The 17,500-nt window shown below is 35.7% G+C and overlaps 1 long non-coding RNA gene across 1 annotated transcript in view; it reads left to right on the top strand.

Annotated features, from left to right (window-relative positions):
- Positions 1-14,625, top strand: part of LOC118762762 — a 15,859-nt gene extending 1,234 nt beyond the window's left edge. The window contains exons 2-3 of the long non-coding RNA XR_004998512.1: positions 6,263-6,267; positions 14,496-14,625. This is a non-coding gene — a long non-coding RNA (uncharacterized LOC118762762). The remainder of the gene's footprint in view (positions 1-6,262; positions 6,268-14,495) is intronic.
- The last annotated feature ends 2,875 nt before the right edge of the window (positions 14,626-17,500 follow it).

The raw sequence follows: 17,500 nt of genomic DNA, 5'->3' as shown, positions 1-17,500 counted from the left end.
GGGTGAAAAAACTACAGAAGGCTTGTGTTACATGGTGAAAGAATATATTCAAATCGTTATGTTAGAAAAATGTTGGAAAAGTTTGCGTATAGTAACAGTTTCGTATTTTCTTTTCAAAGTTCTCAAATTTCTTTACCTATATCGTGTCATGTCTTCGCTATGTTGTGAAATACGGAGTTCCAGACAGTGGAAGGTAATCAGGGATTTTTTCCGGTATAATGGCGATAATAAAAAATGTCGCGAACGACTAGGTTTAGAAGGAATAGAATGTTAAAAGTGGTTTGGTTTTTTTCAATGAGGTGAGTTTCCTTATTTAAAAATGTTAGAAATGGTTAAGTTTTGGCTTATATTTTTCAATGAAATAGGTTTACTTATTTAATCTAACTTGTGTTGGTGTTCCAATGGTACATTGATAGAATGGAAAGATTACAAATTGGTAGTTCGAAGCCACTGATGTTCCTTAATGTACATCTCTCTTTCTTTCTCTGCCCTGAGTTCATGCATCGCACCTCATCCCTATAGATTTCATTCACCCCTTTCTTTGTATGCTTTAGTACTGATTCCCACTTCACTCGTTGATTACTACGGTTGCGGTATCCCAGTTTATTCGCTCTATTGCTATGACTTTCATATTACACAATCCACGGGTAGCCGGACTAGCTGGATAATTGAACAGGATTACCTTGCATTGTGCTATTTCATGGTAACATAAAAAGCTCTGAACTTTTGATTCTTTTATTCTTTTACTTGATTCATTCGTTTGACTGCAGCCATGCTGGAGCACTAACGTAAAGTGTGTTAGTCTAAGAAATCGACCCTACGATTTATTCTTTGTAAGAAAAGTAATTATCCCATGGTCTCTTTTGCTGAAGTGCTAAGTTACGGGGACATAAACAAACCAACATTGGTTGTCAAGCGGTGGCGGGGAACAAACACACACACACACAAACATATTTATATATATATGTATGTATGTATGTATGTATGTATGTATGTATGTATGTATGTATGTATGTATGTATGTATGTATGTATGTATGTATGTATGTATGTATGCTTGTATGTATGTATATATGTATATTCACGACGGGTTTCTAGTTTCCATCTATCAAATCCACTCACTTTAGGCTTTAGTAAAAGACAGCTCTCAAGGTGCCACGCAGTAGGACTGAACCTAGAAATATGTGGTTGGGAAGCAAGCTTCTTACTACACAGCCACACCTGCGCCTATATGATGAATGTAGTTTCGAAAGACCATATATAAAAGGGATATCCATAACAAAAGAGCAAAGCCAGTATATAAAATATATATTTAAAATAGAAATGATAACAAATTATATAGCAGAACATTATATATAATTCAAATGCTAATGGGACTTCTGAATCACATTCTATATTATTGTTCGAACATTGCTTTAAGTTTATTGTGTAATTTTCGTAGATTTTTTTATCATAATAGTATTGCATAAACGAATCAGCTTCTGGCAAATATCTCCCTTGTGCTTTTGGTAATGTCGTAAATACACTTGGCTTTATAATACATGCGTTTATCACACGCAAGCATAATTAATTTCAACTTTTGAAATATATATTTTATTTTAGTACTTTTGATTCGTTTCCACTTCAGTACGTTTATGTTATATAATATAATATAATATAATATAATATGATATAATATAATATGATATGATATGATATGATATATATATATATATATAATATATATAATACGTATATACATACATATATATATATATATCATATATATATATATATATATATATATATTATATATATATATATATATTATATATATATATATATATGTATATATATATATGTATATATACATACATACATACACACACACACACACACACATATATATATATATATGCGGATTTATACGTATATACACACACTTATATACAGATGTGCACATACTCATACATGCTTGCTTCAGGTGAAAGACTGACAGAAGGTTATGAAACCCATGCTGTTTTATTTTTGGTAAGTTAATTGAAACACCTTCAGTGTAAGATTGAATCACTATGTATTGTCTGACATTGCCATATATTTTTCTTTGTATTTCAGTCTGGAAGAAGGGAAGAAAATATTCTTCCCATTGCTGTTGATAGCACTCCGAAAACGAGATGATAAGTGATGTTATTGCTTGCTTGAAATATTTGCAAGTTAACCGTGGCAACCAAACGCATGGATGGGAGAAATATTCCAAAAGGTCGACGTTTTATGGAAGCAGGATTGTTCTCCCCACACACGCGCACACGCACGCACACACACAGCTGTGCTACGCTAAGCAATGTTCTCATACGATCACACAAATACATACCCCATCTCATTCATACCAGCTTCCAGACCCGCATAAACTGGCATCTACGTATTCTTCTTTCTGAATTTTTCTTCTTTCCTTCCTTATAAACTTAACCACAGAACAACGTTCCTACTTTGTTTCTAACCAATCGCCTGTTTTATTACTAACTATTTCTCTTTCTCGTTACATCTATGCTTTTCTCATTCTTCGTTTGATGAAGAACTGGTATCCAAAACGTTAAAACACTTTGCCTTTCTGATTAAGCGCTAAGTTAATACCATATTTGTTAAAAATCGTTCCTCCTGTGTTGTCCTTTGTATTGTCCATTCTATTTATGATATATATATATATATAAATAAAATATATGCATATATACATACATATATGTACATACTTATATATATATATGAGTACAGGACACCACAAATAAACGTAGAACACAACGAGAAACGAAAACATAAAATCAAACAAGGAAACGGACTTTTTTAACAACGAAAGAACAGAGTACAGGACAAACAATACAAGGAAAATTCCCCTTTATCAGCTGCCCCTGGTTCGACTCAATGCGTGTTTCGAAGATAAGGGCAAAACCCGGCCAGGCCGAAGCAGTCCTTCCTGCAAAAGGAATTAAATAAAATTATTTTGCAGAGGGGTAAAACAAGTGACAAGAACAGGACGTAAAAGCAGTAGAAAAAACAGTACAAATAAAGAATAACAGGACAGGGAACCAACAATAAGGGCTTTTTTAGGCCTAGACGATGGAAAAATTTGTTAGAACGCATGTGAAAATTCGGGTTGCGAAAGACGGAAGTCGATGTATGCTTGTTGAAAGCACGAAGCTACATATATGTATGTATGTATGCATATATTTTATTTATTTATTATATTGTTATTATATGACCGAACGCACGCGTTATTTCTCTATTTCTCTTCTCCAAGTAAGTTTATATATATATATATATATATATATATATATATATTATATATATATATATATATAGAGAGAGAGAGAGAGAGAGATAGATAGATAGATATATATAGATATACCCACATATTAATGGAAATATTGCGGTATACTTCGGATACACAGGACTTTTATAAACTAAAACAGAATATATTTCATACAATCGTCTTTATTTCACATTTGCTACACGGTAGTATTCTGCAATGACCTTACTATTGATAGGATATTAACTAGGTGGTGGAATTTGATCTCAGAATATAAATATCCAGAACAGATACGGCAGATAGAATATCATAGATTTTCGAAGAAATATTACATCCAATAACAAAGATATTGGGAAATAGATTTGATTGCTCTAAATGTTTCATTATCAGAGTTGACAAGTTTAGCCGTCCTACTACGCTATAGTCAATATGGACGTTGCTTTATCCATCTGCTAGTAGGCACCATAATCTGGTGCCTACTATACCACAAGATCCAAGTTAGGTAGATGCCATAATGAAACTTTTGTCGAAACGTCCTGCAGAGAACGCTGATTTTGGTTCGACAAAATTAAGCCACACTCGTGAGATATTTACAACATTAGAGCTGCAACTGAGAATATCGGTCATATCCGGCTTAAGACTACAACAAATTACTTACAGCTTTAAGTATGACAATGAATCGCATAAACAACTGATAAGCAAATTTATTGGAACTGAAATTGTGGTGATTAGTTCTAAACGCATATAACGTTGTGTATGCAAGTACGTTAGTAAGTAAGCATGCATGTACATATGTATGTATGTATGTATGTATGTATGTATGTATGTATGTATGTATGTATGTATGTATGTATGTATGTATGTATGTATGTATGTATGTACGTATGTATATGTATATATATATGTGTGTGTGTGTGTATGTATGTATATATATTTACACAAACACATGTATATAAACACACATATGCACACAGACATACATATAGTCACCATTATTACTACTGGTGTAATTCTGCTCTGTAATCTCTCTCTCTTTCTATCAAAGTATGTACGTATATATGTATGTATGTATGTACATACACACATACATACATACATATATATATATATATACATACACACACACACACACACACACACACACATATATATCATATGTGTATGCATATGTGCGTATGCATAGGCAAGTGTGATTTTGTGCAGAAAGATTCATCAATATTAATTCTTTATAAGTATTTATCTCCCTACTTTTTATACCACATGGTTAAAATGAATTTAATCTATATAGCAAAAATCTAATTTCTAAAGACTTAAACGGCAATAAAGATGTATCAAAAAATATCTTATATCTATACATAGCGAACGGAATATGCATAATTTCAGATATCCATCAAGACAAGTGGAGGAGATAAGAAATATAAAAGAGAAACGTTGGAAGAGAAGTGAAGGAAGAAAAAAGTGGAACATGATAATGATAATGATAATAATACCTATAAAGTTGTAAATATGCAAAAGAATGGAAATTGGAATCGACTAACAACGAATGATGTGAAGAAGTCGGAAAACAGCTACACCGTATACCTATTCGACCATAAGTTCAACACGAGAGAGAGAGAGAAAAAAGAGAGCGAGCGGAGAGAGAGAGAGAGAGAGATAGAGATAGATAGATAGAGAGAGAGAGAGAAAAAGAAAGGAGAGAGAGTAAAAGTAAGAAAGAGAGAGGGAGAGGGAGAGGGAGAGGAAGAGAGAGAAAGAGAGAGAGACATGAAACTATAAAACCAATAAAAAGTCAACATTAGCAATGTTATAAACAGTTGCAGTGGATCTGCGTCGGAGACCAGGTCGTATTGGTGCGATGAAAGTTTCCACATCTCTGCAAGTAAGAAATGAAAACTGAATTTTGCAATATTTTTGAGCTTTCAAATGATTTAGAATATCTCTCACAGGATTTAAGTTTGCTTAAATTCCAATACACGGTATCAGATCAAGTTAATTGCGAGAAAAGTATCACCTCAAATACACGTGTATCGGTATGTGACAATGGAATTAATTATTTCCTTTATAATATAAAGGAACTCTGGTTAAAATAACCACAGCGAGAGATGCGGATATACACAAATATATATATATATATATATATATATATATTATATATATATATATACATATATATATACATATACATACATATATACATATATATACATACATATATACATATATACATATATATATACATATATCTATCTATATATATATATATATATATATATATAAAATATCGTGGAAACAGCTGTAATCTTCACAGCCTTGGTTTTTTTTATCTCATTCTGAAATATATATATATATATATATATATATATATATATATATATATATATATATATATTATATATATATATATATTGATGGAAATGACAAGGCAACAAAAGAATGAAAGAGAATCGATATTATGTAAATAGCGGAATTTATCTAGAAATATATGTGACAATTATTCCGTAGCCTTGATAAAGCTCCGTGTTTCGGATGTCGGGGCGGAAACCCACGCCGACATCTCTTCAGTTATCGGGCCATCGAAAAAATGCTATGAAAACGACTCGTAGTAGGTCCCCAGAGATAAAACGGTATACACACACACACACACACAGACATCTCAATAGTAAACAGACACCCCTCACTATACCGTTTTATCAGTCAAACTTACTACGTGTTGCTTCAGACTTCATAAAGTATTATTGTTTTCATCTGAGTATCGAAGTAGATGGATAACCCTCACAGAAACACAGAAATACTCGAGTTTATTGGGAGTTACTCTGCGACATGTGTCTCACAACGGAGATGATTTTTCCAGAATCCACCTAGCAGCATGAAGACGCCTGTGAGAGAGCTCAGATCGACATTAGCAGAATATTGTACAAAAGGTGGGTTGTACAGTCACACTGTTGACTGTAGCAAGAGGAATGCTCAAGTTTTTGTCTATAAGTCTTTGTGTAATCTTACGCTGGCTAAATACACACTCTGATTGACTCATAATCCGCCCACTTTGAAGATCAGACCACACTTTTTCTTCTCGTGTTTGGGGCTGGGATAGTTATCGTAAAGGATATACTGTTGAGTGAAAATGGTAATGCATTAAGAAGTTTAAAGCAGCAGATTGTGTCCGCACAGATATAAAAATGTATAATATGGTGTGTCCATTTTGTTTTTGAGATGTGTGTGTGTGAATGTTTGCATGTGTGTATAGTTGCGTGTGTGAGTGCGCGTGAGAGAAAGTATTCTGTATGTATGTGTGTATATGTTAGAAAGAAAGTACTGTGGCATTTCAAAATGGGAAAGAAACAAATTCTTCGGTCTTAATTGATATATTTAATCAAAATATATCCCGTTTATCTGAAAATTACCATGTCTATTTCTCATGTTGTTCATCCCTCAGGCATAAAGTTCGTAAGGCTAGGAAGCAGCGAGACGCTCAATATCATTAGTATATCACATTTAACCTCTTGACAATTAAGAAGCTGCTTTTCTTCTAAATAATGCTGCAATGATCTGAAACAATGATAGCCAGGAAAGTAAGGAGAATGAGGCAAAACTTCCATATGTAGTTGCATAATCTTTCCCTTATTGACTTGCAATATCTTGTTAGAGAAACATCCATTTGCAATTGACAATAATGGTCGCAAACTTTTGTGCAATTTTGTTCAGTTGACGACAAACCTTCCCGCTAACTATATCATTTTGGTTTAACACTTCGGGATAGACAGCGCCCTTCATATACCAACAAGTGGAGCATAATATTTTCCCGGTGTAGTCTGGGGAGCAATTTGAAGCAATGGTCGATTAGAGTTGATGAAGTATGAGGGAAACATAAACTCAGATAAATAAGTGTTCATATTGCAGAAAGGACTCCTTCCAGTCTTCTCTAGTGGTGAAATCTTTAAAGACGACTCTTTATTTATGGAAAATGGGGTTTCTTGTTACACAGCTAAAAAGACCCAACATTGGTTTGAAGAGAATGGCATTAAAAAAGCTTTTATGGCCAAGCTAGTCACTGGATATGAACCCAATTGAACATCTCTGGGGCATAATGGACAGGACACTTCATAAAAAGAAAAGAAAAAAAACACTCCCAAAGCCAGGTCTTTTGAGATTATTTGATGAAACTTGGCATGGAATTCTTCCAGAGAATATTCGTCGTCTAATCAGTAGCATGCCTAATAGGGTCCTTGCATTAAAAAAGGCAAAGGGCATGTCTAGTAAATATTAGATATTCACATTATAATAACTAATAAATACTTTGAATGTATAATTTCAGATTTACATAAATTTTAACGATTATAAGATTGTCTATTTACTTCTGTTATGTCTATGTATATATCTGTGTAGCAGTTACACAGCACTCAGCCTTTAGTAATTGATATATGAGAAAAAATTTGAAAGTCGAAAAATTAGTTGGATTGCCTTTCTTGTATTGTAAATATGTTGTTATATTTACACCTTGTGTTAGGTAAATATAGATAGAATGTCATTTTGTTTCATTGTGTTTACTTGTGAACCTTGGCGTTAAAAAAAATAACCTGTTATTTCAGAAGTCAATTATGTCGTAGTTTTAGTGTTGCTGCTTTTATGGTTTTTATGTATTTTTTTTACCTCTCGGAGTTCTGAATTGAAACCTTGCAAAGATCGAGTTAAATCAATTAGAGATCGATAAAATAAGTACCCCTCAAAACATAGTTGGGTCGATTTTATCGATAATACTCTTACTTTGCAGTTTTCTCTCTTCGTGTCAATGAAAACAAATCAATATTTGTTTATGTCGAATGTGGCGAGGAACAATCAGTAACGATAAAAAGCTGCAGTGAATCCCTTACGGCATTTCCTGTCGTCGGTCGACGTTTAAAGATCAAATCCTGACATTGCATTACTTCGCATCATTGATTGAATACCGTAAAGTATCACTAGTAGTCGGTTAATTAAGTTGTCTTCCTCACCCTCTGCAAAAAGTAATTGATCTTGCCCCTAATGCAAAATTAGAAATATTATACACGCAAGGCTTTATGACCACCGTCAAAGCATCAGAGCGTAGCGCTGAAACTTGAGCATGAAGGAGGCTTTCCCATTAATAATCTCATTCCACCAATTAGCATCAGACGAGAGATTGATATGTGTTACAATACTAGTTTTCGTATGTCACTATCTCTTTTCATATAACTGAGCAAAAGATAATAGCACCGAACAACTTAGGAGAAATTTCCGGAAACTTTCATGGTAATCATTTAGATTTCATGTATTTTGTTTTCAACAATAATTTGCAAGGTCCCATTATCTATTTCCGGGTAAAGCATCAGTAAACAGCTACTCTTCAAACAGTGTAGCATGTATGGGGGAAATACTTCTGGTGAAGCTTGTCCCTCTTCAACTCGACTCATTTCAGCAAGGTTATGAAACATTCATTAAGTTTATAGCTGGAAAAAAATAGTCGGTTGAAAATCTTTGTTGTGAACCACAGCGTTCAATTGGTACGTTCCATCGCTATTCAGCCACTTGTCCAATGGTATGGTAACTCGACAAAATATTTCTTTAAACTTATAATTTGTTGGGTGAAGAAGAATCAGCATACATTTAAAAGAAATATATATTCTGTCAAATGTATAAATGTAATTGTGTAATGTGTAAATGAAGTAAATACTTTTCAAAAGGTACGTTTGTGAATTTATTAAAACAATTGTGGGAATTTGATATCACGAAGAATGTTAGAGCTGAAGGTGGTGCAAGTTCCACGCATAAAATTGATAAAGGATGTCTTACTTAGACACACATTTATAGGGAAGTTAAATGATACTGCGTCACGTTTAATCGCCACCGAAGGGCATTAGTAACGTAAGATAGAAGTAGTGTGATCTTGTATTCAGTCATGTATTAAAAGCAGTTTTGCAGCACCAACATGCCGGAAGCCTGCCTGTTGCTTTATGACACGCGCAAATTAAATGAATAAAATACACAGAAACAATGCAAATATCATGAAGATTAAAAGAAATCTCGGAGATCGAGGGAATAAAGTGAGAGAGAGAGAGAGAAAGACAGAGGAAGAGAGAAGTTGAGAGAGAGATGGAGAGAAGGGACAACAAGAAAGATGGGAGAGAGAAAGAATTTGCAAGAATTCGAAATTTTAATGTGTTATCTAAAAATAACATAGGTATATAAAATATATAAAAAATACCAGAAAAATCAACAAAAATATGAACATATTTTGGGCTTTTGTTTTTGCCAAGCTTTTTTTTTTCATTTCGAAATGAAATTCTTCATATACATACGTGTATATATATATATATATATATATATATATATATATATATATATATATATTATATATATATATATATGTGTGTGTGTGTGTGTGTGTGGTGTGTGTGTGTGTGTGTGTGTTGTGTGTGTGTGTGTGTGTGTGTGTATGTGTGTGTGCGCACGTGTGTGCGTGTGCGTTTGTGTGTATGTGTGTCTGTGTGTATCTATATAAATTTGACAATGACTGCGGTAATATAAAATTTCTCAGCAGCTAGTAAAACATAAAACATCTAAGCAACAGAAATACTTATTTCATGACTTCATATATTGCCACAGCTTCAGCTGCTGCTGCTGTTTCATTTAAATAGAGTTTTCATGTATGGCGATAGATAGAATATTGAGATATTGAGATGTAAAAGTCTCGTGACAATGTAATATTCGAGAATTGAATGTTGGCCTGTGTAACGGTGTTACAACTGGTTGTGAATATCAGTTTAAATCTGTTGTAGCATTCATTTATGATTGTTTTATAATTCCAGTTCAAATTATGTCAGGGCAACCATTCTATTTTTCGGTTCATATATGTTGATACAAGTGCAGGCGTAGGTTGTGCAGTAAGAAATTTGCTTCCCAACTGCATGTTTCCGGGTTCGGACTCACTGCATTACAACTTCAGCAAGTGTTTTCTACTATATCCTCAGGCCGACCAAACCCTGTGAGTGGATTTGATAGATGGAAACTGAAAGAAACCTGTTGTATATATGTGCGTGTGTGTGTGTATATGTGTGTATGTTTTTGAGTGTGTTCGCCTCACCACTGGTTGACAACTGGTGCTGTTCTGTTTATTTTTTTTTATTTATGCGCCCTTTTTCAAGCCTAGCCCGGCTCATGGGCCCGGTTTCCCGGTTTCTGTGGTGTATGTGTTCCCCCCACCCAGCTGGACGGGACGCCAGTCCATCGCTGCGTTACTCAATAAACAGGAAGAAAGAGTGAGAGAAAATGGAGCTTTAGGTGTTTTCGCTCAATAAACACACAGAACGCCCGGTCTGGGAAACCGCGATCCTCCGACTGCCCTAACCACTGGGCCATTGCGCCTACATCTGTAATTTTGTGGTAAGTACCAGGCTTTAGTAATTAGGTATTGGGTCGATTCATTTGACTAAAAAATTTTCAATGTCCCAGTCTAATGACTGAAACAAGGCAAAGATAAAAGATAAGTGGCGATTAATTAATGGACTGGATTCCTATGAAAAAATATCGTGGAGTTGTGAACATCTTAGTAATTAATACGTCATAACACTGGAGTTAGTGTAATACAGTGCAGATAAAGGCTTTATGGGAGTTTACTAGTTGCAGATCTTATTGCTGTTTAGCTTCAGATCAGCTCCGATCGAGCGGTTTTGATACGTCAAAAGCCTTCTACTCATGACCTTCCCATGCTTGTGTATATCAAAATTTACAATTATCTCATGCATCATCTTTTTGGGTAGGGTGTCATTTCAATGAGATTCGGCTACTATGTCAAGCAATTAAAACTCCCTCTTGATGACGTGTATAGAGATGAATTATGTTCTTTTTGTATGCTCCCAAGTCACATCAGATTTTAATGAACTGACAGAATCGTGAAAGCATACTTTGTGATATTTGTCCAAATTCTGCCGGGATCATCGATCATCAATATTTTAAATTCTTTCGGGGTCTTTATGAGTAACAATCTAAGCTGGCTAGATTGGTACTACTGTAAAAACGTCAGACTGGATGCCTTGCAGTATTTGTTCAGGCTGTTTCCGTTCTGGAGTTCAATTTCTGGTATGACCTATTTGGATGGTAGAGTTTCTCACCATGATTCCGGCACCCTGGGTGCCAATGGTGGAGTTCACTTTGTTGCCAATATACAGTTTCAGAATAACTTCCTTCCTTCCTTCCTTCCTTCCTTCCGACCTTCCTTCTATTACAGAGGTCCTGCATTTCATCATGAACCTTGCCTTCCCTCTTGAATGAAAGACAAAAAAGGGGGCAAACCTATGGCCAAACACACTTCGGCCATGGCAGCATGTATAGTTGTAGCAGGAAACGTGGGTGTTGATGTCAAGAAAAAGAAACATAATGGGAGTGACAAAAGAAAAGATTGATAGTGGAAATGAAGAATCCAGGCAGGGTTAGACATGCTCTCGAAGGAAATCTCCGTGTCAGATCGAAAAGAGAAAGAACACACTACATAAAATACAGAATAGACAACACATCAGAAAGTGATAAGTGCAGAATCTGTGGACAAAACGGTGAAACCGTATGGCATATTCCCAGCCAATGTACGCCACTAGCCCAGAAGGAATATAAGAAACGCCACGACAATATAGCCAGGCTTGTTCATTAGACATTTTGCCACAAGTATTGACTTGACAGAGCAAACAATTGGTACGACCACAAGCCTGAAGGCATCGTAGAAAATAGAAATGCAAAGATTTTATGATTCAGTGCGACCATGAGATAGGGAATAGGAAGCCGGAAATAATCTTAATTGAGAAAGAAAACAAACTATGTTGGATCATAGAAATAGCATTCCCAGCTGACAAAAAGGTATGCGATTAGGAAGAAAGAAAAGTCGAGAGATATGACAGGTTAACTTGGGAAGTTATGCAATTTTGGTCGATGAAAAAGATAGTAGTAGTACCAATAATTGTAGGAGCCCTGGGAACAGTGAACAAAAATCTCGAGAAGCACGTGGAACAAATAGGGGCTGCAATAAGGGTGGAGCACTTGCAGAAAACAGCACTGCTTGGAACTGCTCGAATACTCCGGAAGGTGCTCGAAGAATAAGACGTGTTACCTTAGTTCACTGGTAGTGAGCTGCTGACCCTGTAGTACATCTCCAGTGTTAGAAGGTAATAATAATAATAATAATGATAATAATAATAATATAAATGCCCTGATGCAGTACCGCATGCCCTGATGCAGTACCAGGCAGTGGCTCTCATGGCTTTTATGCCCTGATGCAGTACCAGGCAGTGGCTCTCATGGCTTCTATGCCCTGATGCAGTACCAGGCAGTGGCTCTCATGGCTTCTGATCTTAACTGATTGGAAGTGTCATCATGTACATTATTTTGTCTTGGTATAAAAGATGAGCTACAGCAAATATTCTGCTCAATACCACAGATTTGCTTGTCAGTTGTTTGACCTTAACCAGTTGAGCATGTCCCTTAGTGGCTGACGATGTGTGCATCTCTGATCACGAGCAGAAGTAGTGGGGGAGCATCATAGCCATGTGTTGAGAGGGATTCTTTGGGGTTTGAATAATTCACCTCTGGAAACATGGGTGGTTCTTTCAACATCCTTAAACAACCCTTATTCAGGGACCTTTTGAGCGGGATGGGCTACTCAACCTGAAGAAAATTCTAAATGGGCCCCACCCGCAAGGTCATGTGCTGTTTATCTTGATATGAGATCACCATGTCACGCACATATGGTTGTGATGCATGTGCCTGGTGTACCCTTATCAGACGGGTAGTCATGATGGGTATATTGGGCTTCGTATATTTTACCCCAGTGTCACTTTGATGGCATGCACTGCTCTCTCACTCAATAATAATAATAATATAATAATAATAATAATAATAATAATAATAATAATAATAATAATAACAACAACAACAACAACAACAATAACAACAACAACAACAACAATAATAATCAGTAGCATATTCCCTAAATAGCAAAAAGGCTGTTAAACGTGGGTCCTATGGTTGTAAAGATCAGCTACTCATCAGTAAGATGATCTTGAAAGATTGCCACAAACGACACAAAAGCTTGGATAGACTATAAAAAAGGCTTTTGATAGTCTACCACATAGCTGGATTAAGACATGTCTGGAAATGTATAAAATTGCACGTACTCGGCGAAACTTTTTGTCTGTAAGTTTGAGATCACACTGAATTTGAACAGTGACAATGAATCTCTTAATGCTGGAGATGTAAGAATTTCATGTGGCATTTTCCAGGATGAGTCTCTTTCACCACTCCTCTTTTGACTAGCCTTAATATCTCTCTCGAAATTGATCAATGATGTATAGTGCGCTTATAAAATGTTTAATAAAAATATAAATCATTTCATTTACATAGATGATTTAAAGCTCCTTGCAAACACTGACCAACTACTACAGGGCTTACTAGCGAATGTTAAACAATTCAGCGATGACATCAGGACGCAATTTGGCCTCGATACATGTCCAAAAGCTCCCTTTATCAAAGGAAAAATGACAGAAACATCCAACGTTAACCTTGACCAGCAGAATGTCAGAAAGGAGTTAGAACCAAGCGGAGAGCTACAAATATCTAGGGGTGTTCGAAGGGGACGGAATCAAACATGCAGTGATGAGGATCAGAAGGGAATGTTATCGCAGGGTAAGAGCAATGCTCAAGACAGAGCTGAATGGAAGAAACAGGATCGAAGCGATTATTACTTACTTTCAATATCATTAACTGGTCAATTACTGAAATAATTAATGTCGACAGAAAAATACGAAAATTGTTGACAATGCACAGAATGCACCACCCTAAGGCAGATATAGAACGACTTTATCGGCCAAGAAATGAGGGAGGCCATGGACTTTTACAACTGGCAATAACAATGAAGATTGTCACAATTAGCCTAGACACCTACCTGAAAAACTCTGAGGACTGGATGTTCAAACTTGTCTTAAAGCACGAAAACAAGAAAGCATCACAATCAGTAAGAAAACAGGTAAAAGAATATCTAGGTGAATTCCAAATACAACAAATCCCAGAATTAGACGTACTGGAAACAAGTGCAGAAAAAGCTAAGCGTATGAAAACACGTGTTAAAACTGCTGCCTTAGATATTTTTACTGATAAATGGCAAGAAAAACCTATCAATGGCAAATACCCAAAGAGATCTAATAATGCCGATGTTGACAAAGCACTTTCCCATCAATGGTTAAATACCTTCTGGCTTAAAATCAGAAACAGAAGGGTTTATCATAGCAGCCCAAGATCAATGCCTACCTACAAGAAGCTACCAGGCCAACATATTAAAGAAGGGCAGTAGCCCAAAATTTCGTGTATGTCAACAACAAAATGAAACCATTAATCATGTTGTCTCCATGAGCAGTCTTCTTGCGCCTACAGAGTGTCTCGACAAGCATGATAGTGCTGCACCAATTTTTGCAAAAACTTGGACCTGCCCCATGATAAAAACTGGTGGTAAAACAAACCACCGTCAGTGCTTAAAAATGATCACATCTTACTTCTCTGAAACCTCACCATTCAAACTGACAGAAAGATAGATACAAATAGGCCAGACGTTGTATTGAAAGACTTCAGACAAAAATCATACCTTCTCATTGATACGACTATCCCAATCGATATAAATGTATCTGTCAAGACTTACTAAAAACTGAGCAAGTGTAAAGATCTTGAAAGAGAAATGAGCAAAATGTGGAACCTGAAGACTAAAACTATACCTGTTGTCATAGGTGCCCTAGGAATGATAGCAAAAAGAGCTGATTTCTACCTTGCCCAGATACTAGGAAACACCAAAATGACAGAAATTCAAAAAGTAGTGCTCATGGGAACTGCCTATATCCTACGTAAAATACTGTCGATGTAATGTAAAATTTAAAACAAACTCACAATTTTCTTTTTTTTTCTTTCTTAAACATTCTCAAGAACAATACTATGTACAAAACCAAATATATGGACACCCGAAGCATAACACCATCATGAACTTCTAACTTGTTGTCTCTTGAGATCTCTGGGTGAGACTTAGAGCCAACTTGTACAAATACAAAGCAAAAGTCAAACATATAATAATAATAATAATAATAATAATAATATAATAATAATAATAATAATAATAATAATGATAATAATAATAAGAAGAAGAAGAAGAGGAAAAACAACAACAGCAAGAACATGCTTGCATCTGTGTGTGTGTGTAATAATGTCCATTTTCGTCATTACGTTATGATTCGTATGGAAAAGGATTTGAGCAAGCAAAATAATTTTAAATGCTAACGGAAGTGTCATTTGCGTTCAGTGGATTGAGACGCGGTTTGGTAAACTTCAGATTCGTCCCATTTAATTAAAACACAGTAGATCAAACAGTTTTTCTTTCCTGTGCTTTAAGTAGAGAAATTTTGATACATTATATACGTATTATATCCGTTCTTTTCTTTAAATCATAAGTTTGCTTGTATATAGTTTTTCAGTTGCAGTGTATATTGTTACCATTGCTTGTACTTAATTAAGTAGATCTAATTGTGCTTAATAGTGGATCAGTTGATATCGCACTGGTCAAAACATCAGTAAAAATATTGGCTTGCACATGAAGGTAACATACATATGCTATAAAGGCGGTGAGCTGGCAGAATCGTTAAAGTGCCGCGCGAAATACTTATCGACATTTCGTCCGAATTCATATTCTAAGTTCAAATTCCGGCGAGGCCGGCTTTGCATTTCATCCTGTCGGGCTCGATAAAATAAATTCCAAGTTGGATATTGGGTCAATGTAATTGATTTATCTCCTCTGTTGAAGCTGAGAGCCTTGTGCCAACATTTGTAATCATTATATATATATATATATATTTCCAACGCGCGCGCGCGCGCGCACACACACACACACACACACACACACACAAAACACACGAGCGTGCGTATATATGTGTATATATTTGATATAATTCGAGTAAAATCCTCGTAAAGTTCAATTAAGAGCTCCTATGACATTATTTGGCTACTGCATGTTATTCTATAGCAGAATATTTTCCAGGGCTGGATAGACATGTAGAACTCCTCTGTGCATAAGATTAATATACAAATAATATAACACGATAATGGAAGTCACAAAGCTTTAATAGCAGATCACAACATTTGTTTTTGCACCGCACACTAACTTGAAATTGCTGAGATTTATATATATATATATATATACTATTTTACTTGTTTCAGTCATTTGACTGCGGCCATGCTGGAGCACCGCCTTTAATCGAGCAACTCGACCCCGGGACTTATTCTTTTGTAAGCCCAGTACTTATTCTATCGGTCTCTTTTGCCGAACCGCTAGGTTACGGAGACATAAACACACCAGCATCGGTTGTCAAGCATGCTAGGGGGACACAGACACACAAACACACACACGCATATATATATATAAATATATACGACGGGCTTCTTTCAGTTTCCGTCTACCAAATCCACTCACAAGGCTTTGGTCGGCCCGAGGTTATAGTAGAAGACACTTGCCCAAGGTGCCACGCAGTGGGACTGAACCCGGAAGCATGTGGTTGGTAAACAAGCTACTTACCACACAGCCACTCCTGTGTATGTATGTATGTATGTATGTATGTATGTATGTATGTATCTTTTACTTGCTTCAGTCTCTTGATTGCGGCTGGTCTGTTGAAAAATTCATAGACTTACCGAGATACTCTTATAGAATGTGTCAGAATGAGGTTTATTTTTCAACATAATCCTCATTGCTGTCAACACATTTCTTCCATCAGTATTGCAGTACTTGGATCCATTGGTGAAGTCAGATGGGGTCAAATCAGGAGAATAGAGATTGTTATCAGCCTATTCAAAGGCACAGTCACACACAGTACCCATTGAATTCAAGGTATTGTATGCTGAAACATTGTCCTGACGAAACAAAACACATTTCGACTGCTTTCCTGGGCGTTTGGTCGTGATAGACTTTCGCAACTGCCTCAGCAAGGTGCTTAGAAATCACCATCAATGGTGTGGACTGTTTGAAGATAGTCAAGAAACATAATGCCTTTTGAATTTCAAAATGCCTAGTGAATTAAAAAAAACTGAACTTCAAAATCTTTCCTAGAAATGAAACAATCTCAGCCTTTGTTGAAGCAGGCGAAGAGTAGTGTTTCTCCAGCATGGATTGTCTCTTTGTCTCTGGTTCAAAGTGATG

This window comes from Octopus sinensis, linkage group LG3 (genome assembly GCF_006345805.1).
Source record: "Octopus sinensis linkage group LG3, ASM634580v1, whole genome shotgun sequence".
In the NCBI taxonomy this organism is placed as follows: domain Eukaryota; kingdom Metazoa; phylum Mollusca; class Cephalopoda; order Octopoda; family Octopodidae; genus Octopus; species Octopus sinensis.
This window is presented reverse-complemented; position numbering and strand designations above follow the sequence as displayed.